A 24,878-nucleotide genomic window follows, 5' to 3' on the forward strand; every position below is an offset into this window, starting at 1 on the left:
CTGTTTATAACTTGGTTCTTTCCTTAAACTTCAGCAGAACAATTCATCTCAAGTTATTCTTAGTTTGATTAGGGTTCCTAGGCCTATAGGTAGCTAAACTTGACATTCTTAGAACAGTTATTTAGCTTCTGTTTCATCTGAGAGATTTTTTAAAAATTTTTATTTATTTATGATAGAGAGAGAGAGAGAGAGAGAGGCAGAGACACAGGCAGAGGGAGAAGCAGGCTCCATGCACCGGGAACCCGACGTGGGATTCGATCCCGGCTCTTCAGATCGCGCCCTGGGCCAAAGGCAAGTGCCAAACCGCTGCGCCACCCAGGGATCCCCATCTGAGAGATTTTTAATGGCTATAGACTTTTTCACACTTTTAACCATATCTATTTCCATCTGTCACTTCACATGTAGCCTGAAAAAATAAGGCAATAACGATTTCAAGTCAATTCTAAAGGCATATATAAAATAAGAAATAATCTTGATTCTTTTGTAGCCATAAAAAGATGTTTTTCTTCTTAAAAAACACACAACATTGCCCTCTATCATCAGATATTTAGCTGATCAGTGTTTACTGATTAATTTCTTGAAAATGAGTACAACTGATATCCCTTGCCAATAATGACTGCAGGCTTCCAGATCATTTCCATATCCAGATCTTTTAAGAAATCTGTCCCATTGTCTTTTCTGGAAACAAGCATTTAAAAACTATGTTTAATCAAAACCAACCTTAGTTTTAGTTTCCGTTTAAAGAAAATCTAACAATCTCTTAGCATTCTCATTGGGTTGTCATAAGAATCTAGTCTTTTTTGTTAATGGCCTGGTTTGTTTCTGATTTCGCTGTTGCTTAATCTCCTGGGGAGTAGAGCCAAGTGCATGTTTTCAACATTCAACTATTTTCTCTGCACCCCAGGAAATGTGAAATGTGTGTCACATTCAATGAAAGATTGTGCTTCCACCATGGAGTCTTCATTTGAACGTCTACGTTTGTTTATCAGTTTCTATTTTCTTGCACAATCTGAGGCAAGTAAGTAGTTCTGAGTCCCTTATTCTAATACTAGAATTTTCCAAACCAAATTTCCTCTTAGCAATGTTCATTTCTAGATTTTAATGTGATGTAAAAATTTTACTATCTTTGTGGCTTGGTTTTATATTTTTCCCATATTATAAGCAAGATTGAGATAGATATGTATATGTCAGAATTTTCTTCCTATCAATGGTTCTGTGGACAAAGACTGCAATTAAATTTGCAGAACATTTACTGGAAAGTCATCTACAATAAGACACTGAATTTTGAGGAAGATGATGTCAGATTAGTAATTTTTGGTTTGACAGTCTAACTTTTGACTTTGTGTGTATGTTTCTGTGTGTGTGTGTGTGTGTGTGTGTGTATGATGTCTACCACCAGCTGTACATGTTTCTATTTCCTTAACTATAAGAAGAATTCCTAAATAGGAACCATTTAATTTGTCTGAATTCCCTTCCAATATTAACCCATATGTATTAGTTTTACCAGAGGTACAATCATATACATATACCTTTTCAATTAAATGTACACTATGTCATCACTAAATGAAAACAAATTGTGGAAGGCACAATTCTGAATGAGTGGAGAATTTGAATTGCAGGATATTTATGGAACTTGTTTCAGAGGCTTTGAATCAAGGCTGCTGAGTGTTACTCCCCAGAGGTTTTGCTTTACTGAGCAACCAAGATGATTGTTTATAATCAATTTCTCAAGGGCTTGTTAATTGTTCTCAATGTAAGGAAGGGTGCTTAAGGAAGCTGTATTTCTTCAGTTGGGGTCTGTTGGATCTCAAGTATTTATTAAAATGCAGCTTCTATTTTCAGTTTTAGTTCTGACATGCAACGAGCTTAAAAGTGGTCACTCTTGGCTTTACAACAAGAAAACGCTGAACAAACTGAAAATCAGCATCGTTTCTTGGACTTGTCAGAGAACTGAGGTTGCAGAACAAAATCAGCACCCTGAAATCTGGAGAGACCAGCAAATCTAGAGTCATAATTGAGATCTGTTTTCCTGGAGAAGAACTACTCGAGTCACAGACTATTATGACCACTTAGGTGTTTGTTTTGATGAATTAACTGGAGGTTGATTTTATATGAGCTTAAGAGTGAAAATCTCCTTGGGGCAATAGTCTTGGAAGTGATGATGGAAGTGTCTCTGCATTACATGGGTTTGCCTCCAGGAACCTTACCATGTTCTCATGGTAAAGAGCAAAGAAAGAATCCCTTCATAGTTCTGTCAGGGAGAAGGGAAAAGCAATTATTGTGAAACATGACTAAAGATTCTCTATCACAAAATCCTACTCTCTGTGGGGGAAACAATACCAGAGTTTTAGTCCACCTAGAGGAAGAGCATTTCTCCGATAATTGCCCCCTGTACCCCTCCTGTCTCACCTAAGCAGGATGGAGGGAGATAGGAAGCAAACACTGGTGAATGTCCTAGCCCAGAGATGCAGGCCCACTAAAAGACAGTTTAACCACCTGGCCACCACACAAATGGGACTCTAATACCTCAAACTGGATTATAGCTTAAAAAGCTACAAGCTGCAGACTCCCAGTGGGAATTTTTAGAGAAACCCAAAGATACCAGGAGAGATGAAAATGAGGTACTAGAGGAATTTGAAGTTATTGGCACCTTATAGTTTCAGCACACATAAAATGCAACCCAGATAAACATAAAAACCTCATACTATAGGCTTATTTACCTTAGTTCCTATTAATCAATATGGTATGGTATACTTTCATCAAAAACTTACAGTGCATGGTAAAAATTAAGAAAAGTCACTATTTGAAGAGACAAAGTGGGCATCAGAACCAGACTCAGATATGACATAGATTTGAAATGATCAGATAGGATATTGAATGAATGAATGAATTAGTAGAGGGGCAGAGGGAGAGAGAGAATCTTAAGCAGACTCTGTGCCCATCATGGAGCCTGGTGCAGGGCTCAATCTTAGGACCCTGAGATCATGATCTGAGCTGAAATCAAGAGTCAGATACTTAACCAACTGAGCCACTCAGTACCCTCAGATAGAATATTTTATTTTATTTTTTTCCAATAGGATATTTTAAATAACTGATTAATATGTTAAGGACTCCAATGATAAGAGTAGAAAACATGCAAGAACAGATGGATAACATAGGCAGAGAGAAGAAAACTCTAAAAGAATAAAAAATGTTGGAAATAAAAAATATTGTATCAGAAAAGAAGAATGTGGGACTCACAGGTGGCTCAGTGGTTGAGCGTCTGCTTTCAGCTCAGGGTGTGATCCCAGGGCCCGGGATTGAGTCCCACATTGAGCAGGGAGCCTGCTTCTCCCTCTGCCTATGTCTCTGCCCCTGTCTCTCTTGTATCTCTCATGAATAAATAAAATCTTAAAAAAAAGAAGAAGAATGCCTTTCACAGGACTTATAAATCACTAGACATGGCTAAGGAGAGTCAAAGAAAGGAGATGGCAATAGAAATTTCTCAAACTGATGTGCAGAGAGAAGAAAGAATGGGACAAAGAAAGAAAAACCAACCAACCAACCAACCAACCAACCCAAAACCCAACCAGAACAGAATGTTCAAAAACTGTGGGACAATTTCAAAAGGTGTAACATACATGTAACTGAAATATCAGGAAAAGAAAGAAGAAATATTTAAATTGACTATGGCCAAGAGGGGCATCTGGGTGGCTCAGTGGTTGAGCATCTGCCTTTGGCTCAAGTTGTGATCCCAGGATCCTAGGATCGAGTCCCACATCAGGCTCCCTGGAGGGAGCCTGCTTCTCCCTCTGCCTATGTCTCTGCCTCTCTCTCTGTGTCTCTCATGAATAAATAAATAAAATATTATAAAAAATAATGGCCAAGAATTTTCCAAAACTAATTACAGACTCCAAGCCACAGAATCAGAAGCCCAGAGAACAAGTAGGATAAGTAGCAAATGACTACCATTATACATATTATATTCAAACTTCAGACAGAGAAGAGAGGAAAGAAACTCTTATGTATAGAGGAACAGGGATAAGAATTACAACAGACTTCTCATCAGAAATAATGCAAGAAATGAGTGAAGTACTTAAAGTGATGCAAGAAACAACTCTACCAATCTACATTCTATATCCAGTGAAATTATCCTTCAGAAGTGAAAGAGAAATAGGCTTTCTCAGGAAAACAAAACTGAGGGAATTCATTGCCAACAGATCTGTCCTGCAAGAAATGTTAAAGGAGGTTCTTTAGGGAGAAGGAAATTGACACCACCAGCAACAGGGATCCACATAAAGAAAGGAACAGCATCAGAGAAGGAACAAAATAAATGGATATTAAAATTATTTCTCTTAATTGAACCAAAAGATAGCTGCTCATTTTAATCAATAATTATAGTGCACTGGGTAATTATACCATATGATAAGTGAAATGAAGGATGGGGATGTCTTAAGGGACAGGTTGGAGGCAGTGGTGTACTCTGTTAAAAGGTACCTATGCTACACATGGAGTGGAATAGTGTTATTTAAAGGTGGACTTAAATTAATTGTAAATGTATATTGCAAACTCTAGGTCAAACATTAAAGTTGTTTTTTTTTTTAAATATTTTATTTATGTATTCATGAGAGACACAGAGAGAAAGAGGCAGAGACACAGGCAGAAAGAGAAGCAGGCTCCATGCAGGAGCCCAATGTGGGACTCGATCCAGGACTCGATCTGGCACTCCATCATGCGCTGGGCTGAAGGCAGGACCTCAACTGCTGAGCCACCCAGGTGTCCTTAAAGTTGCTTTTAAAAGAAGTATAATTGGGGGCACCTGAGTGGCTCAGTAGGTGAAGCATCTGCTTTAGCTCAGGTCATGATCCCAGGGTCCTGGATCCCCACGTTGGGTTCCCTGCTCAGTGGGAAGTCTACTTCTCCCTCTCCCTTTATCTTCTCCCTACAGCTCATTCAGTGTCTCTCTCTCCCAATATATATAAATAAATAGAATCTTTAAAAAAAATAGGTATAATTGATAGGTTAAGAAAGGAAATAAAAAGGAATTACATAAAATCTTCAATTAATACCAGAAAAGGCGGGGAGGGGGGGAAGGAACAAAGAACAAATACAATGAATTGAGAGTAGTTACAAATGGTAAATAGGTTTATGTTGTATCTCTTTGGTTAAAATAAAATGTTTCAGACTTGTGCCTGCCATGGCCTGTTTGAGACTTTGTCACTACCACACAGCTAATGTATGAGGGCAGCCTCTGCATCTGAGGGACACTGGGCAATAGTGTCCTTAGTTTGGATCCCTTTGCCTGTTCCTGGGCCTCTTTCTCCTTTGTGGAATTGATTTGAACGGAACCCATGGAATGTTAGACCAGAGGAAAACCCTGGACAGTTGTGGGGAAGAGGTTTTTCTGCCACAGGGAGCCTGTGCTGATTGTTGTGTTCATTTCTTTACCCTGTGGAGCTCTCAGGAAAGATATTTCACTCAGAATTTTGGGATAAGCAAATGAAGGTAGCAATGACAATAAACCCTTGGGGGAAATAATCATACAATTTATATTCTGGAATTCTATGACGATCATAAGAACAAGCAAGTTCCTGCTCCCACCTCCCCCACTGGAATAGTCTAATTTCCAAGCAGATTTATCAAATGCTAGTTTTATAATAAAGCAAATAGCATAAAACTTTAAGACTTGATATTGATCTAATAAGTAGTTGTTGGATGTAGTCAACTGACATAATATTAACTTTTGGGATTCTGTAGAGTAAGTAAAAGGGCTCTCATCAGTGCATGGCCTTAGAAATATCTCTGTGCTTTTTCTTGTCAAGCATATCCTTGTCATCTTGCCTTCCCACCTCAGTTTCCTCTATTAAAATTCTATTTTCATCTTTATTTTTACTACAAAATTCACATGCTCATTCTGTCACGTTAAAAAAATAGGCTAATGATTCACTCTCGTGTTTTCTCATGTTTGTCACCAATGTGGGTCCCTTCTGCATGTCCTATATGGAATTAACATTTAACTTGATCAGAATAAATATGCTTTCTAGTACTGAAAGACAATTGCCTAGGGTTACAAAATTCCTGAGTGACAAACAGTCCATTTTCATTGTTCAGTTTTTTTTTTCCCTAGGGATTCCAAGAGTGTCTTTTATTTTTTTATTTTTTTTAAATTTTATTTATTTATTTATTTATGATAGTCACAGAGAGAGAGAGAGAGAGGCAGAGACACAGGCAGAGGGAGAAGCAGGCTCCATGCACCGGGAGCCCGATGTGGGATTCGATCCTGGGTCTCCAGGATCCCGCCCTGGGCCAAAGGCAGGTGCCAAACCGCTGTGCCACCCAGGGATCCCTCAAGAGTGTCTTTTAAGTAAAAAATAAGATCTGCCTTTATTATCCACACTTAGCAAATACTGGTCAGTTTATTTGCTATCAGAGGTCCATCAAATGTTTATCATTGTAAATTATCATTGTAAAGTACTACAGCCTCAAGTTCCTGAGAGGATACTTAAAATATTTTCCATAATTTAATATACTCAGATGCTTTCATACAATTAGACTACATTTCCTAAAATGATGTTCCCTGAATATTAATAGCTTGCCACAGAAGTTTCTTGCTGAAATATTTTTGAGAAAATGTACTCAAGTCACTTTAAAGATTTTAGTACACTAACATACATAATGAATTGCCAGAAAGTGGTTTATTGTTAAATATTTGGACAATGTTCATTAGGACACTTCCTCCTGCATGATGAATTTAGCAGTTAACTGGCATTTTTATTATTTAGTTTTGAATAGATATTTTTTGAGAGAAACCATGGGAAGTCTGAACACACACACAAAACTACTTTAAACCTTGTTTGTGTTGGTATGTTTTTGTGCTTGAGCCAATCACTTATTTTGTAGGGACTGAACTTGATGATAAAATGGTGTTTATGATGCAACTGATATTCTGGTTTATTAGAAGTGATGAAGAGATTCTTAGGACAAATCAAGTACTTAAGTAGGAAGCCAGAGGTGGAGGTGGGAGTGGGGGATTCTTGATAAAGAACCTGGAAGTTGGAAATATGTTAAGAGGCTGGTTAAAGGAAGAAAAAAGAAAAGAGATGACATCCTTGAAGCGATACAAAAGATCAGAGAAATTGGGTCTATAAAGAGACCATTCAGAAATGAAGCACTAGCATTCCCTTGCTCCAAACTATTAAGGAGCCTTTCCACGTGGGGGCAGTTTATGGAGTTCTATGATCCAGGCTGAGAGGAAGAGACACAACCATGGTTGCTAGTGCGGACTTCTTACTGAGAAGAATGGAGGCAGCTGGAGAGAGCACACACATAGTAAATAGGGAAGAAAGCATTTCTCCTGGATTACATTTCCAAAACAAGATGGTCAATGCTAAACCATTGCTAAATCTTACTGCTATGCATTTCTGCAGGTTCACGCAGAATGAATCACGTTGCCTCAGGAGACATGGACTGTTTATCTAGTGGTTGCATTCCTGAGAGGGAAGCTAAAGGGCATGTAGCAGAAAATAATGAGCTTTGGAGTAAAAAATCTGGATCCCAGTCCTAAAACTGTCGCTCATAAGTAGTGTGATTTGGGACAAGTTAGCCTTCCGAAATTCCAGTTTCTTTTTTCATTTCTAAACAAAAATGATGTCTGCTTCTTCAGAACATATTAATAGGTGTAGGATAAATTTTGCACATAGAAGCAGAAGCATTTTTTAAAGTTCCAAATATATTTAATTCAGATTTTTAAAACTATTTTCTTTTTTTTAAATTTTATTTATTTATGATAGTCACAGAGAGAGAGAGAGAGGCAGAGACACAGGCAGAGGGAGAAGCAGGCTCCATGCACCGGGAGCCCGATGTGGGATTCGCTCCTGGGTCTCCAGGATCGCGCCCTGGGCCAAAGGCAGGCGCCAAACCACTGCGCCACCCAGGGATCCCCTAATTCAGCTTTGATTAAAGTGAAAACTAGAGGTCTACAAGTTATTTCAAGAAACTTTAGAGAGCAAGAAACAATATTAAAAAAAAAATCAGAACATGACATTCTGGAAAAGGGAAAAACTGTGGAGACAGTTAAAAGATCAGTGGTTTCCAGGGTTAGAGAGGAAGGAGAGATGAATAGGGGGAGCACAGAGGATTTTTAGGGCAGTAAAGATACTCTGCATGATACTATAACGATGGCTACATGCCATTGCATGTTTGTCCAGATCCACAGGATGTACAACACCAAGAGTGAACTGGCATGTAACCTATGGATGTACAGTGATAATGTGTCCAATGTAGATTCATCAGTTGTAACAAATGTACCACCAGTTAGGTGACAGGGGGCAATGTCGATAGTGGGGAAGGCCACACGTGTCAGAGTAGGGAGTACATGAGAAATCTCTCTACCTTCCTCTTGATTTTGCTGTGAACCTAAAACTGCTCTTTTTTTTATTTTTTAAATTTATTTATGATAGTCAGAGAGAGAGAGAGAGGCAGAGACACAGGCAGAGGGAGAAGCAGGCTCCATGCACCGGGAGCCCGATTTGGGGTTCGATCCCGGGTCTCCAGGATCGCGCCCTGGGCCAAAGGCAGGCGCCAAACTGCTGCGCCACCCAGGGATCCCACCTAAAACTGCTCTTAACAAAAAAGTTTTAATTTAAAAAATCAAAGTGTTAGGTTAGTCATTAAACTCTGTTTAAATGGAGAAAAGATAACAATTATTTAAATACCTTAAAATTAATTTTAGATCTATAAGTTACCATAAAGATGGATTTCCATTTCAATTTGTTTGCAAAAATATTTTTGTTTTAATAATTTAAGGACGATTGAGTTGTAGCCACAACTCATTCCATTGCATGAGTGCTTGCAATGGAAAACTCCAGTTGTTGAAAGGCTCAGGTAGAAAACAGTTCTCCTAAAATGATAACCATTTTTTAAGAGGTTGATTTCACCCACCAACTTAGCAAAAATTAATCCACTAATTATTCTTTGAGTGGTTTATTGCATGAACTACCAATATAGAAAGACTGTACAGACTCTCAAATTATGCATAGATTTAAAGTGTTTTTTCCTTGAAAAATGTATCTTACATATAATTTTAAAAGTGGATAAAATGCATGAACTTTAAAATACAATGCAGAAACTGAATTTTCTTCAACACATATAAATATTTGTCTTAATCAGTTTGGTCTGCAGCCTGTTCCCTGTTCCTTGAAAGTTCCTATTCCCACATAGCCCACAGTCTATCAAAACCTCAAGAATTCGAAATTAAATATTCTAAGTTAGAGGTAGAGAACAACCCTACCTGTCCTTGTTATCACCTTGCTTCCAAGGGGTTCTAACCTCCCTGGCTGGCATGTTTGTTGGTTTAAGAGTCATTCTAACTTAGCTGGGAGATGAAGGACAGGGGAGAGATGCAGATTCCAGGCAGTCATAGCCATCCTACACTTTCATAAAGTTTTCATTATCTCTGGGTTGGCTGCTGACTCTGTTTAGATAGCACTCTTCTATATTGGGGGTGTGAATGTGTGTGTAGACAGCAAGAGAGAGGAAGAGAATGATAACGCAGATTGGCCAGAATGTTCACAATTAGTAAATCTAATGTATATCGGTGTTCTTTGTACTCTTCTTACAATTTTTTTTTAACATTTGAAATTATTTCAAAATAGTTAAAAATAAAAAAGAAACATGGCCTGAGTTCTGTAGAAGAATCTCCCCACACATCCCATGCTGGTTGGGAGGTTGGTGTGCACATATAAGACATGGTGCTGCCTGGCTTCCCTTTTTCGGCTCTGACTCAGCTGACACACTGTGTTATAAGTAGATGAAGAAGTAGTAACCTAGAGGGAAAGATGATTGCCTAAGGAGGCATATTACATCTCTGGTTTTTGAAAAAGTTGGGGATGTAATCTAGGCTTCCTGACCTGTGTGAAGCTGCAATAAGTGACTAGAAAGGCTCGAGAAAGCCAAATGGACCTTTGTCATCCAAATTCAAACCCTAGTGAAATTGTCTTAAAGGAAAGAGAAGTGTGTGTGTGTGTATTTGTGTGTGTGTTGGGGCAGAGGGTGGGGAAGGGAGTGGCCTGGATCATTTTTCCACAAGCCCAGCCTTGTTCTCTTAGTTCATAGTCATAGTGCTCACATTTCCTTCCAGCTTCCCTCATCCCTGCCATACTATTCTTTTAGGAATGATTCCCACCTCTGGAGGATTCCACACCAGTGTGGCTCAGATCCTTATACCCTGAATGCCATGAAATTTTGCTTAGAAGCAAGAGTAAGCCAGGGCCCAAGAAGGGACACATGTTGCAGCAGCCCTGATGTGGAGTCTCGGTGCAATGCAGGCAGTGAGACAGCAGCATGGCAGCAGATGACCTGATGTGCCATACGGATGTTCTCCATGTGGACACCCTTCTCAGCACCCTGGCAGGGGAGCTCTGGGCAGAGCTACTTCCTTTCTTGAGACAAGTTCATTGATCGGCAACCAAACTTGGGCTCAAATTTGACCAATGCTTTAAAATACAGTGTGTTAATAGAAAATTTGGGATATAATAAGACCAGTATAGCAGGAAGTGATTGCCATAGACAAGAGAGTTTATTACTCACAGTTCCCAAGAGGAGGGGCAAGCCATGCCATGAGGTGAGGACACATGGGGAAGCTCCAGGGCCATTTAAGAGGCAGAGGAAAGAGAGGATCTGTTGGTGGCAAGAACCTTTATTGTGGCTCCTGTGAGGATGAGTTTAAAATTTGCATCCAAAGCATTATCATATCCTCCATCTAACTAGGCAATTTGTGTTATCCTCCCATTACATCCACCGGTTTCTTGAGGCACCATAATACTAAGAATAATGTAAAAGATTCTAATGAAAATAGAGTTAGCAAGCCCAGAGGCAATGGAAACTTTGATGTGAAGGTAAGATGGCTTTGACTGTTCAGAACTGGCATAATGGCTGGCTATGCAGGGAATTTGGAGCTTTCTGTGAAGTTCAAAGCAGGTAGAGACCAGACTTAAGATGGTAGACTTGATACATTGTGGTCCCCAGGGAGTAAAGCTACATGCACATGAGTTTGAACTAAATGAATTCTTACCCTGTCCACCTCTAGGGACCATAAGCTAACAGATGGAGAAGTTCAAGGAGAGAAGGCAACAGGCCAGCAGGATCTCCAGTCCAAGTCTTGGTTTCCATCTCCTGAGTCCCAGGCCACAAATATTTAGGTACCACTTCTAGTCACAGGAGATCCAGAATACTTGCTTTCTTCTCCAATGAGATAAGTTGCTCTTGACATCAACTGCAGCCTGTCTTAAATCAGGTGCCCAAAGGCCCCCAGGACAGGGCTAGCTGGGAAACTGTGTGCGAAATGAGCCACTTTGGAAGGCACAGAGGAATGCTGTAACAGGACAGAGCACCCCCAAACGATGAGGGAGATGGTTATGTTGGTGGGATGTATACTGTAGATTGCTGTCATTCGTGTTACCACTTATCCTCCTGCAGTGTTTTATAATAAAGAGAAGGCTGAATGGGGTGGTGAGTACCAGGCCAAGTGTTTGCAGGCATGACCTCTTACTTCTGACTTTGTGAATCCTTGTCTTGGATCCTTGCCATTTTGCCTTCCTAGGCTGCCTCCTAATGCTTCCCAGTTCCTCATATTTCCCTAATAATATCTGACTCATAACTGGCTCTCTGGAGAGTTTGAAAAGCATTTTATATTGAGTGTCTGCATTGGTCACCTCTGTGAAATCAGTCGGGGGCTTTGCACTATTGGATCATTTGTTTTTATGTTGGGCCACCTAAGAGGGCATTGGCTAGACTGATATTTAAATTTTCCTTTTCCCCTGTGATGTCTGGTTTCAACTTTCTTATGATACCTCAGAGTATATCTCCCTTCAATGTGTTTTGACCATGCAACTGCCAGCTAGAACCAGAGCTTAGATATCCTGGGTGGCAAGATTTAATGAGTAGCTTTTATTAATTCCTAGGTAATAAAATTTAAAAATAGGTCTTCAGATGCATTTAAAAATGTGTCATGTATTATTTTAGGCATGTGAGCTATGAAATAATGGCAATAATGATGTGTTTAAACCCATTAAATCATGTAGCTGGCTGAAAGTGTTCCATAAAATAGAGTGGGAGTAATAACTGTAGGTCAAATTGAATTTTGAAAGATGACCACACAGGGACCAGGCAGGCTCAAGAACATGAATATACTCTGAGGCAGAAATAATTTTAATGGAATTTCCTGAGTTTCACAGAGAACACATGTAGTTCATAAGACAAAGATAGCACAAAGGTGTAGATATTCAATAATTGATTCAGACATCAAGCAGAATGGCCTGCTGGGATACTCCTTCCCTAAATCAGTCAGTGTTCAACAAGTCCTATGTGTAAAGCAATCTGGTAGGCACTGAGGAATTCCCTGTGGATTTGTTCTAAGATGCATTTTTATGCATCTCGTTCAGTTCTCTCATGAACCCTAGTGAGGCAGGCTGAGCAAATAGTTGTCTCCCCATTTACAGATGAAGCACTTGAAGCTGTGGTACCTCTCAAATTTTAATGCACATATGAAACAACTGGAGCTTCTGTTAGAATGCAGATTCTGCTACAGTAAGCCTAGAATGGAGCCTGAAAATTTGCATTTCTAACAGATTTCCTCATGATACTGATGCTGTGACATATGGCGAGATCTTATAGGACATAAATGATTCCAACTGGTCTGGCCAGGAAAAATCCATTCAAGGCATAAATAAATGGCCATCACATGGTTGCTGAGTTATTATCCTGATGCTATTGGCTAATAGTTGAAAAATATGTAGTGCAGATCTCCATAATAGAACTTACCATGATGAATTATATTTTACTGTGCACTGAACTGCTTCCTCAAGCAGCCTGTAGGTTCCTTGAGGAGAAGTAATGGTGGTGGTGGTGGTGGTGGTTGTCGTCGTTGTGGTAAGGGGGTAAGGTGGTAACAAGTAATGGCAAAGACGATTATCCTGAAAGTCATAGCTAAAATGTACTGAGCATGTGTCAGGCATTGCACTAAGTCCTTCACATTACTGTCCTTAATCTTTACCACAATCTTCTTCATGGGACAAGTACAGTCATATTCCTAACTTACAAAAGAGATATGGAAGGGCTAAAGAAGATAAGCAGCTGGTTTTCAAACCCAGATCTTTCTTGTCCAGGATGGGAGCCTTATCTTCCTCGTCTTTGTCTTTTGACACCTTGCATAGAGCTGCTGAGGGGTGGCTTTTCTTTTTGTGAAGTAGATATTTTGGGCCAAGAAAAGGTTGGGCTTCCTCATAAGTGCCACAGTAACACAATAGACTACCCCGGTGGAGCGACTGCCCTGATTCTAGGGATTTTTTTTTTTTATAAATTAATTTTTATTGGTGTTCAATTTACCAACATACAGAATAACACCCAGTGCTCATCCCGTCAAGTGTCCCCCTCCGTGCCCGTCACCCATTCACCCCCACCCCTCGCCCTCCTCCCCTTCCACCACCTGATTCTAGGGATTTTTGAATTGGGTGGGTAACTGGACTAACTTAGTGGTTTTTAAACTGTGTTTTATAGAGTTGCTTCAGAGATGACCTGAATGGGGTGAAATGCAAACCTAAAGGGCAGGCTCTGGACTTTCCTCTGCTTTTACTAGAGTAGCACTGTTTGATCTGATTTATAGATTCAGGTTGTGTGTTAGCTTGTGTTTGAATAAAGGTTTCTGATGCTATAAACATGTCTAAACATGCCTTTAGACCAAATGATCTCTAAGATCTTGTCTAAAATTGACATTGTTTAGTTTGTCAAGGTCTTGTGCCAGCAATTGGCGGAGCTTGGATTAGAATCTGGGTCAACTGGCTCTTTCTTCTAACCCATGCTATTCTGATGCCTAGACCTAGTATCTTATTCCTCAAGTAATTCACTGATGAATTTAGTTCTCTGAGGCCCAGTAGTTTAGGGAAAAGAACTGAAAGTTGGATGACCTTTGTACAAAACCTGGCTCCTCCACTATTTAGCTATAGAATCTTGAGCAATCATTTATTTATCTCTCAGATATTTATTCTACCTTGCTACAGACCAGGCAGTGTTTGATACCCTGGGAATATACTAGTGAACAAGGCAGACAGAGTCTCCAGTCTTTTCAAATGCATGTTTAAAGTGGTGATACAGAGGGGTACTTAGGTGGCTCAGTCAGCTGAGGATCCAACTTTTGATTTCAGCTTAGGTCATGATCTCAGGGTCCTGGGATTGAGCCCACTCAGGCTCCGCTTGGGGCTCCATGCTCAACAGGGAGTCTGCTTGTCTCCGTCTTCTTCTGCCCCTCCGCCCCACTTGCCTTCTCTGTCTCTCTCAAATAAGTCTTTAAAAAATTTTTAAATAGAGTGGTGATACAGAGAATACAAAGCATATTGGTAAACAAGATAATTTCTACCAATAAGGTCCACCACACAGGCTAAAAAAATAAAAGGGGTAGGATCAGACAGGAAAGTGAGAACCGTGGCATGAGGATCTACCTTGGACTGTAGCAGGGGCTCTTGATGAATAGTTGTTTACTTTTCTACCTTCCAACAGGAGGAAAGATTCTGTTAAAAACAACAGCAACAACAACAAATGAAACAAAAACAGAAACTGAAGCAAAACAAAACAAAGAGATCCATATCTCTTCCCAATTGGATCCATCCTTTTGTTGTCAGGTGACCCGCACTCAAGAGGAAGGAGAAGACGTAGGTCTGTCTTCTGAGGCTCATCTTCAGAAGGCTTGCCTGGGATGTGCAGGCACTCAGCACATGCTTGAGGAGGAATGAGAAGGCCCCACATGTGGCGGCACGGTGCTCCAGGTCTCCCTCCCCCCTGGTTTTCACAGTCTGCCCAAGCAGTGAACAAGCATCATAAGAAGCAAACACGAGTTCCCAGGTGTTTCTGCTCTTTCCTCCTTTTGTCTTGTCTTGGCAGATAGTTCGCATTAATAAAAGGAACCCTCCACCAGGAGACCTGAGCTCCAGTTAGAGAAGTGTCACTAGCTGGTCAGTTGACCTAGAGGAGTCCTAGAATTTTAGAGCACAAAAAGATTTTAAGGAAATTCTTCCTTTTGCAGGCCAAGAGGTCAACCTTAATTCAAGATGATTTGGTAAATGTGGACAGGTCTAGAATCTCAGGTCTCATGATTTCCAGTGCAGTGTTCCTTCCGTAACAAAATGTTCTCACTCTGTCTCTGGGCCTTAGGTACCTCATCCATAAAATGAAGAGATTGACATGGCTCAGGGTCCTCATCAGTGCACAGATATGCTTTGTCCAGCTAGCATGGGGCTGTAAAGTCCTTCAATGTGAGTCCATGGGATAGGTGAAGTCTCTGGTTTGACACAGACCCTGCCAGTCCCGTTCACCATTCACTGTCATCTGCTTGACCCCTGTTTGCATGAGTTTAGGATCCCAGACTAGCGGGTTTCTCTTAATCCCTTCCAACCTTGAACACATCTGATCCCCTGTCTTCTCCCTTCATACTTTTAGACAGCAGACAGAATTTCTGATGGGAAAAGAGAATCTTTTGGAGCGACTTTGTCCCTTTCTGGCAGAAATACCACCCATCAAATCAGAGAGGAGTGAGGGAAATTACAAAAGTTTAGTCATCTCAACCCAGAGAGGCCAAAATCTGACTAAAGGCAGCCTCAGCTTATTAGAAATTTAACTCGCGGATAACCACTCGGCAAGATCAAGAGGTGAGCCTCTGTGGGCTTCAGAAATAAAGGGCCCCTTGTAGCTAAAACCCCACCCTTTCAGGGAGACCCCTGCATCACACATGCAGAAAGTATGTGAGGCTGGAACACCATGTTTTCTGGGATGGCGGCGTCCCAGTGGATCCAGTCTGAAGCTTAGTGCTGGGAGGAGCAATGTTGGCTCCAGATATTGGCCTCGAATGAAACAATGACTATGCATGCTTCAGGGAATTTTACTAAGTATGAGATCACCCTGGCTGTTCTGGGCTTTCTTCACAAAGCCTGTTATCTATAATTGGGGAGTTAGAAAAGGCAGAGACTTTAAATATTTTGGGGAGCTTAGCCCCTGCCCCACAGAGTGAAGCTCCTCTAGCCCTGCTATCCCCCTACCCACAAACACTGGCCTCAGATTCAGGGAGGCTTTTACTTCCAGTCATTCTGCAGTAGAAATGCACATTGCTGCACGTTTGCTCTGTCAAAGGACCTGTGTGGCCCAAGTGACAAAACATTGATTCCATTATATCTCATCTACCTAATCTCTTCATTCCCCTCTTTGCTCACTTATTTAACAAATATTTATTGAATACTTGCCTACCATGTACAGACATTATTTTAGTGCTTGGGGTACATGAATGAACAAATCAAGAAAGAAATTCTTGTGCTTATAGAGCTTACATTTTATCTGTGCAATAGGTGATTATTCTGGGTGGTTCCTAAAAAGGCCTAAGGTTTTATGAGTACCTTCTTAGTTACTTGACAATCTCTTTGATGAGATTTTAAGGGATACCAAGGGTCTAAGACATGTTTTCTTTACTCATTTTTCTCTTTACACCCCACAATGACTGTGAGGAGCAAAAATATGATTTCCCAGATTCTATGGCTCTTTTTCTTCCTCCAATCCTATAACCACTAGAGAGCCTCAAGGCTTCATTGTCATAGCCTGAACTCCCACTCTGGATTTCTGAATGCTTAAAATGGGCTTTTTAAACTTCTGGTTTATATCTAGTTTAAAGACACTTCTTCTTGGATCCCCATGTGGAAACTCAAGATGTCTATAAAAGAAATGGTCTCTCCACAACCAGCTATCCATCCTGGTTTGATATCTCTGTCATCAATAGTAGTTTGCGTTTTTTTTTCTTTCTTTTCCTTTCATTTTCTTGGTTTAAAATCTTGTCTTCACTCACTTCCAATATTTCTGACACTCAGCTTATCTATGAATTTCTTTCATCTTGTTCCCCCATGTCTGTTCCTGTCTTTTCATTGTCATTGCCTCCCCCCCACCCACCCTGACCCTCTGTGCTCATTCTTGGGTGGGTACATCAGCCCCTGCCTCCCCCCCATCTCTCCTGCATATGCACTCCAGACAGATGTGCCTTAAACACAGCGTTCCTCTCACCACTCCCTGCTCCTGTCAGACGTCTAAATCCCTTACCAGGTTTCTGAGGCCCTTTGTGACTCCCCTCTACTGATCCGACAGCTTTTTCCATTTTCCCATTTTCCTCTACATGTACTCTCTGCTCTGAGTCAGGTGGGTCTCTTAACATTTCTCAGATGCACAAAGCTCATTCTATTTATGCTCATGCTTTTATTCTCAGCCAGGATGGCCTTCTCTTCTTTCTTCCCTTAGCCTAAATAGATCACACACCTATTATTTGGAATAACTCAAGGGTCACTTCCTCCCTGGAGCCTCACTGGCCAATGAAGAACCTCCTTCCTCTGGTTTTCACAGGTTTGCCCATAGTATTTAGCAATCATTTACATCAGTTGTTAGTGGTTTGCCCATTGTTTCTCATATTAATCTCATCTCTCCAGTCAATCAAAGCTCCTTGGTGAGGAACTGTAGACTATACTGCAACATATATAGTCTGTTATACTACATTATACCTACACTATAAAATTTTGAGGCTAAGCTTTCAAACCTAAGCTTTTTTGATTGATTGTGTTTTGGTAGACTCTACCCACATTTCCCCCATGAAATAGGATGCTATTGCACTTCATTGTCCCTTACATCATTTTATGTCAAGGATAAATAAAAGTTGATTTATATGAAGAAAAAATAGCTAACCATGTTTGTCCCATCTCTGAGATCCCTATTTATGTACATAGATACATTATGCGCTTTCAGGCACAGAGTTTATTCTGGTGTTCTTGGCCATATCTTTTATATTAAATTAAAGCTCTCACTTTTTTTTAAATCCCCTACTCACCTGACCTCAAAGGAGAAAAATAATGTTAAAAGATATTAGAGAGGTTGGTTCATCTTTAAGATAGGTATTTTTTTCTGTTAAAGAGCTAAGGTTTTATAATCATTTACATAGAAGAGAAGTCACTTTATGCCTGTCAATGTGAAAAATAATTTGCCTAGAAGAAACGGGAATATGATTGTTTATCCTCTGGCAATATATGCAACTTAGAACTCAATGAGCTAAAAATCTGTTCTTTTCAGAATATAAATCAACTGTCAAGAATCTGTGTACCAAATGATTATGTGTTGCATATTTCTCTCTTAATTCATGCACACCATGTATTGTATAACATTACCTCATATGCCGTAATCATCATGTGTCACATGCAAGATACATAAAATACATCATGAATGTCCCACTAGATATCAAAGCCATCCAAGTCTAATTAACTTACTTTACAGACTCTTTCTAGTTCCTGTCCCAGAACATATAAACATTAGAAATCAGAAGTCAGTCTAAATGTTTGAATACCTTATCATAGTAAATCATAATATCTTGACTTGCTATTCTTTGGTTATCTGTACATTGAGTCTGGATGTCTTTCAAGTGTACTTCTTGTTTTTTAATGTCGCTTCAATGCAATTTAAAAAATGATATAAACAGGAACCTCTTTTCATATTGAATAGGTTCATGAACTGTGAATTATTGGATATGGCTCATTTACCCTTTTAATCATCTGTAGGTTTTTCAAGAGTCAGAAGGTTCTATCTTGCTTCCTGGCAGAGCAAAAATTATACTCCTTTTAATTCAGGAGAATCCATAGGCCAGAGGAAAGTCTGCAGAAGAGAACAGAGATATTTTGTCCACAAGCCCCATGGCATATTGAGGTTTCTAGCCATTTGGGATCTGCACTACCTCAGAAGAAGATAATATGCAGAATGTGGTGGGCACAGAAGGAAAGTACATGGGGTGACCTGGCCTCCATGTCTTTTCAGCGCATGTCATCATGTCCACAGAGCTCAGACAAAGGAGAATATGAGCTCCAGCCCATGACTGTGTATGTGCATTATTCATCAGGGGAACAAGCCTTAAACACATTCCTCCACCCATATCCATTCCCTTTTTCTGACACATGCTTTCTGCATCCTTGACTTTTCCCATATGCATCAGGGCCTGGAACAACATAGGAGTAGCACGGGCTGGACAGTTTGGGGAGCCCTGTGTCAAGAACAGATATGCACCCTTTGCCTGCTTTGGAAGAGATAGGAATTTTTCTTCTCAAGAAAACTTGACATATTCAAACAAAAAGGAGTAAGAATAAGAAGTAATCCTTACTTCTCATCCATTAATGTTTTAAAAAGCAAGACCTTGTAAGTACAAGGCCTTGAAACAGAACCCTCAGTTACAGGTTAAAACTCATGAGTTCACACAGTCTGAAGTTCTGATGTTCACTTGGATACGTGTTGCCACCAAGGAATCAGCAATTGTGTATCAGGGCTCCCCAACCATCTTACTCAGGGCAGCTGGCCGTTTCCATATTCATCCTGGTCAGGCCTGCTGAGATCCCCAATCTCAGGGTGGAGGAAGCCTTGAGCCTTCCCAGAAGACCACAAAGGAAAGGAAAATGCTAAGAAATCTTGCCAACTTGGATTGTAATTTCAGCAGTTTTATGACAAATTCTTGTAATGTTTACTCATTCCCCCCCCCTTTTTATTTTCCCAGAAAAGGGTATATCTCTGCCTCCCAGGGTTTTGCACGTAATGCTTACACATTTTTGTAGCAGCTGTCATTAAACAATGCTTACTTTTCTCCTAGTTTTCATTATGAAGTTAGAATTCATTGAAGTGGGACAAATGAAGTATTGTTTTTCTGCAGTTTTGAGACCATACTGAAGCAGCAGCAATGAAGGAAATGGGTGGGGAATTGCTATTAACTCTATTGGACTTGAGTGTTCCCAAACTGGACACATTATCTTTCTAGAAAGTGTCTCTGAGCTCCCTAAATACTAAATTCCTTCCTTTTTCTCTCTCCAACTTTGTCGCCTTTCTTTTTAAGTAATCTGAAATGTGAATTGTTTTTCCTGCTAAGTGATACAGAATAACTATGGAACAGTGCTTTGCAAATAATAAGTAGTCAATAAATGTTTCAGAATGAAAGAAAATCGATTGTGGTTTTAACTGTCATGCCTAGGAGTCATGAATTCCAACAAATAATTCTTTTCCTACCCTTTAAAATGGTGTTTACTTCTTTCTAATGCATCTTCTTTGTAGTAAACTATATACGGTACCAATGAGAAAAGATCACTCAAAATTCCCTTGTTACAGTGAAAATATCTTTTTTAAGATTTATTTATTTTAGAGAGAGAGGGAGAGAGCTGGGAGTGGGGGAGCAGAGGGAAAGAATGCTAGACAGACTCCCCCACTGAGCATGGAGCCCAATGTGAGGCTTGATCCCACAACCCCAAGACCACAACCCGAGCCAAACCAGGTGTCAGGTGTCCAAGTGACTGTAGCACCCCTACAATGACAATATTTTTATGTGTATTTTCCTTTGGCTTATATGTATATTTACATAATCATATTTATTTATATATTTAACTTTCTATCATATAGTCAACATTTTCCAAATTATAAAGGACATGATTTTATTTTATTTTTTTAAAGATTTTATTTATTCATGAGAGATACACACAGAGAGAGAGAGAGAGAGAGAGAGAGAGAGAGAGAGAGAGGCAGAGACAGAAGCAGGCTCCATGCAGGGAACCCGATGAGGAACTTGATCCCAGATCTCCATGATCACGCCCTGGGCTGAAGGCAGCACTAAACCACTGAGCTACCTGGGCTGCCCTGAAGGGCAGGATTTTAAATAGAAATATCATATGTTATATAATTCTATCACATTGTTAACTATTGCCCTTTTAGTCAACAAGATTGTTTTTAATATTTCAATATTACAAATAGTTTTTAAAAGATTTTATTTATTTATTTGACAGAGAGCAAGCACACGCAGGAGGAGTGGCAGAAGGAGAGGGAGAAGCAGGCTCTCCACTAAGCAGGGAGCTAGATGTAGGGCTTAATCCTGTGACCCTGAGATCATGACCTGAGCCAAAGGCAGATACTTAACCAACTGAGCCACCGAGAAGCCCCTCAGTATTATAAATATTGAGATGAGGATACTGTGACCATTCTGATATATTTAGTTCTGAATGTTTCCTTAGGGTTGATTTCTGGAATTGAAATACTAGGTAAAGATGTATTGGCATGTTAAGGCATTTTTATTATGGACAATTTAAAGCATAAGGAAAAAGGACACTCTTATGGGCACTCTCCACCCATCCTGGCGATGGGCTTCTCCACCATCACTACCCACACTCCCCTCCCCATCCTGGGGGTAATTTGAGGCAGATACCAGGCATCTGGCCAGTTGGTCCCAGAACTCACCCCCACAGTTAACTATTAGCACGTCCCATTGCTTTTGTCTCCAAAATATACTTTGTCCTCACTCCTCTCCATCTCTGTTGGCATCACTCCAGTTCAGGCCACTACTCCGTCTCACCTGGACCACTCCAATAACCCCCTAATTGGTTTCCCTGCTTCTATTCTTGCCCACTTATCATAAGGTAAAGATTTAATACTTCTAATAACTATTTTAAGACTAATCCCTGTATCAACTCACAATAAATTTGTCTAATTCTTTACATTTTTCTGTTGAGCATGTTCTTTTTTTAAAGGATTGCAAAAAGTTTTCAACTTTTTTCAGAGAGATCATTCCAGGTGCAACTCGAGCAAGTAATCTCTTGATAGAGGAGGTAGGGGAGAGAGGGAGGGAGAGATGTATACATATATATATATATATATATTCAGGAATATATAGATATATATGTAGATTATGAAAAGATATATATAGTTAAAATCAATCACTGAGTATATCTAAAACTAGTATATCTATAGGACTCCTAAAAATTATATATAGGTGTGTGTGTGTACACACATATAATTACATATAGATCTAGAGCTAGATTGTGAAAATAAATAGAGATAGAGATATAATGCCAACATCAGTCACTAGGTGATATCTAAAATTGATGTATCTGGACATATTCTAAAAAATCATATATGTATTTTGATTTCTATCAAAATACATGAGGGATAGTTCTGCCTAGAGAGAGGAGGCTAAGTTAAATGAATTTTTTTTATTTTAAATTTTTTTAAATTTTTATTTATTTATGATAGTCACAGAGAGAGAAAGAGAGAGAGGCAGAGACATAGGCAGAGGGAGAAGCAGGCTTCATGCACCGGGAGCCTGATGTGGGATTCGATCCCGGGTCTCCAGGATCGCACCCTGGGCCAAAGGCAGGCGCCAAACCACTGCGCCACCCAGGGATCCCAGTTAAATGAATTTTAATTAAACTCTTTTAGCTATTAAATTCTTTGAATCTATGACTTTTTTTTTTAAATAGACTCCACACCTAAATTGGAGCCCAATGCAGAGCCTGAACTCATGACCCTGAGATCAAGACTTGAGTCTGAGATCGAGAGTTGGACACTTAACTGAGCCACCCAGGTGCCCCTCTGACATTTCTTGTTGTAATGTAAATTTCTAGGTAAAATATTTTTTTTCTAGGTAAAAATTGAACAGAAAGAAACTTATTGCTTTTGAAGACATGACAAAGATGAGCTATCAGGTTAAAGTCAAGAAGAGGTTGATTAAGTAAATGATGCTGATGCTGATGCTTACAATATGTCCATTTATATTTTGTCTGTCCTGCAGTTGCTGAAGCCATTGATGTCATGGAAAGTGTAGGAGGACTGGGATGTGGTAATTTATAATAGTCTGGAAATTTAATTGTGCTGACTCCTCAAGGTAGAAGGCCCAGTTTGTTTGTTTCTCTGTTTCTTTCTTTCTGAAAAAAAAAAAAAAAAAAAAAAAAAAAAAAGCTGGAGGTGGGGGGGGGGCAGACAGAGAGGGGAGGAAGAGAGAGAATCTTAGGTAGGCTCCATGTCCAGCACAGAACCTGATCCTGAGATCATGACCTGAGCTAAAATCAAGAGTCAGACATTTAACAGACTGAGCCACCTAGGCACCCCTAGAAGACTCAGTCTCTATCACTTCAATATTTGGACCTCAGACTATGTCAGACAGCTCTTTGTAACACTTCTGATCTCCCCATTTTAGCAATCTGGGGTAACCCACCCCATGCAGACCCCCTCCATCTTCATGCAGATGTGGTGGTGGCATAGCCTCTCTCTCAAGACAGTCCCAGGGCTGCTTCGTGTACCTCTCACCTCCTGCACACTCCTGGGAAGAAAGTAAGCCTACCTCAGCCTGTGCTTGGAGGAGTGAGAGTTATTTTCTTGTGGGGCAAAACTTAATAGATATATGCGCCCTCTTTTCCTTTCCTGGATGCAGCTCTGAAAAGCATATTATAGTGCTCTATGTCCACTTACTAACACCTCTCCCTCTTTTCCTATGCTGGGCCCCCACCCCTCCGGGTAGGAAGCCTCTACATTCCCCCTAGTATCCTGCTTCATAATATTCATATAGTTGGTAATCCTTTGGTAATCCTCTCCTTGATTGTGGGCTGGACCTAGCGACCATTCTAAAAACAGAATACGACAATGGTGGTAGAATGTCCCTTCTGAGGTTAGATTATGAAGAGACTCTAGCCTCTACCTTGTTTGCCCTCTTTTGCTTTCTCTCTCCCTCTTGGAGCCCTGTTTCTGGAGAAAGCAACCTGCCATGTTAGTGTTGTGAGCCCAGTGGAGAAGCAAAGGAAGGATGTCATCAACCAATCGTCAGTGAGGATGTAAAGGCTGCAAACACCCACCTGAGTGAGGCTGGAGCAGATCCTCCCCCAGCCCACCCATGAGGGACCTTCATTGCACCTTGTACCACTACCACCCCAGCAGATACTCTGTTGCAGCCAGCCCTATGGGGGAACCTGGGGGAATTTAGCACCAGGCTAAGCTGCTTCTGGATTCCTGATCCACAGAAACGGTGCAATAATGTGTTGCTTTAACCAGTGAACTTTTGGAGTGTAACGGAGCATCTGCAACAGTGATAGATAACCAAGGCATCCTACACCCTGCATCACCCCTCTCTTTCACTTCTGCTCCCTGTGTGCACACTCCCCAGTAAAGTGCTCACAAATAGGGTTTTGTCTTAAATGGTTTTCTGGGGAATGCTAACCTATCTTCTTCATGTTTTCTGGTGTTTATTTGCTCATTCTCCCTGTGACTTGCAAGCCTCCATTTATTTATTTATTTATTTAGCCTAGAATAAGGCAAATCTTTTTGATTTGCTCACTCCCCTCTTTTTTTTCAGCTCAGGGTAATTTTCCTCGGTGGTATTATTGGCTGTTATTCCTGTGCCAGGTTTTCTCATTTCTCTCTCAGGAGCGCTAACAAGTGTTTGGCATGCATCTCCCTGTCCTGTCCTCCCTGCTTGATATCTTCTCTCTCATCTCTCTGTCTGAAAAATTTTTTCCTTTGCATTTTGAAGCAGGCTATCATGATGGTTTTTCATATTTCTGATTCTGTTTTCAACTATTTCCATTACGGACTCCAAACGATATTGACTTCTGGAATTGATGAAAATACCTTTTATGAAAAACCTTTAGATATTTTAAATTAAGTTTTACATTGCCCTTTGGTCGGTTGATAAAATCTATTTTTGAGATATAGAAGATTATGGTAACTCGGGAGCCCCGGGGGACTCAGGAGAGGGACAAATCTGTGTAGGACCAGGGGTGTGGTGAAGACTTGAAGACAATGTAAAGAGAATGAAGAGGGGGGTATATTACTTTGCTTTAATAACAAGCCCAACTATATTATAATCAGCCTACATGTTTCCCATAAGAAGTGCCAGCCAGACAATATTATGTGCTCATGTGTTCCCCTGAGGCTGCACATTGCCTTTCTCTGATTTCTTATCTCCTTCGAAGCTACACTTGATATTCATTGGAATTATGTTTCATCTATATCAGAATATTTAGGGTGGGACCATGCTACTATGATTTATT

This window comes from Nyctereutes procyonoides, unplaced genomic scaffold (genome assembly GCF_905146905.1).
Source record: "Nyctereutes procyonoides isolate TBG_1078 unplaced genomic scaffold, NYPRO_anot_genome, whole genome shotgun sequence".
NCBI classification, from domain to species: Eukaryota; Metazoa; Chordata; class Mammalia; order Carnivora; family Canidae; genus Nyctereutes; species Nyctereutes procyonoides.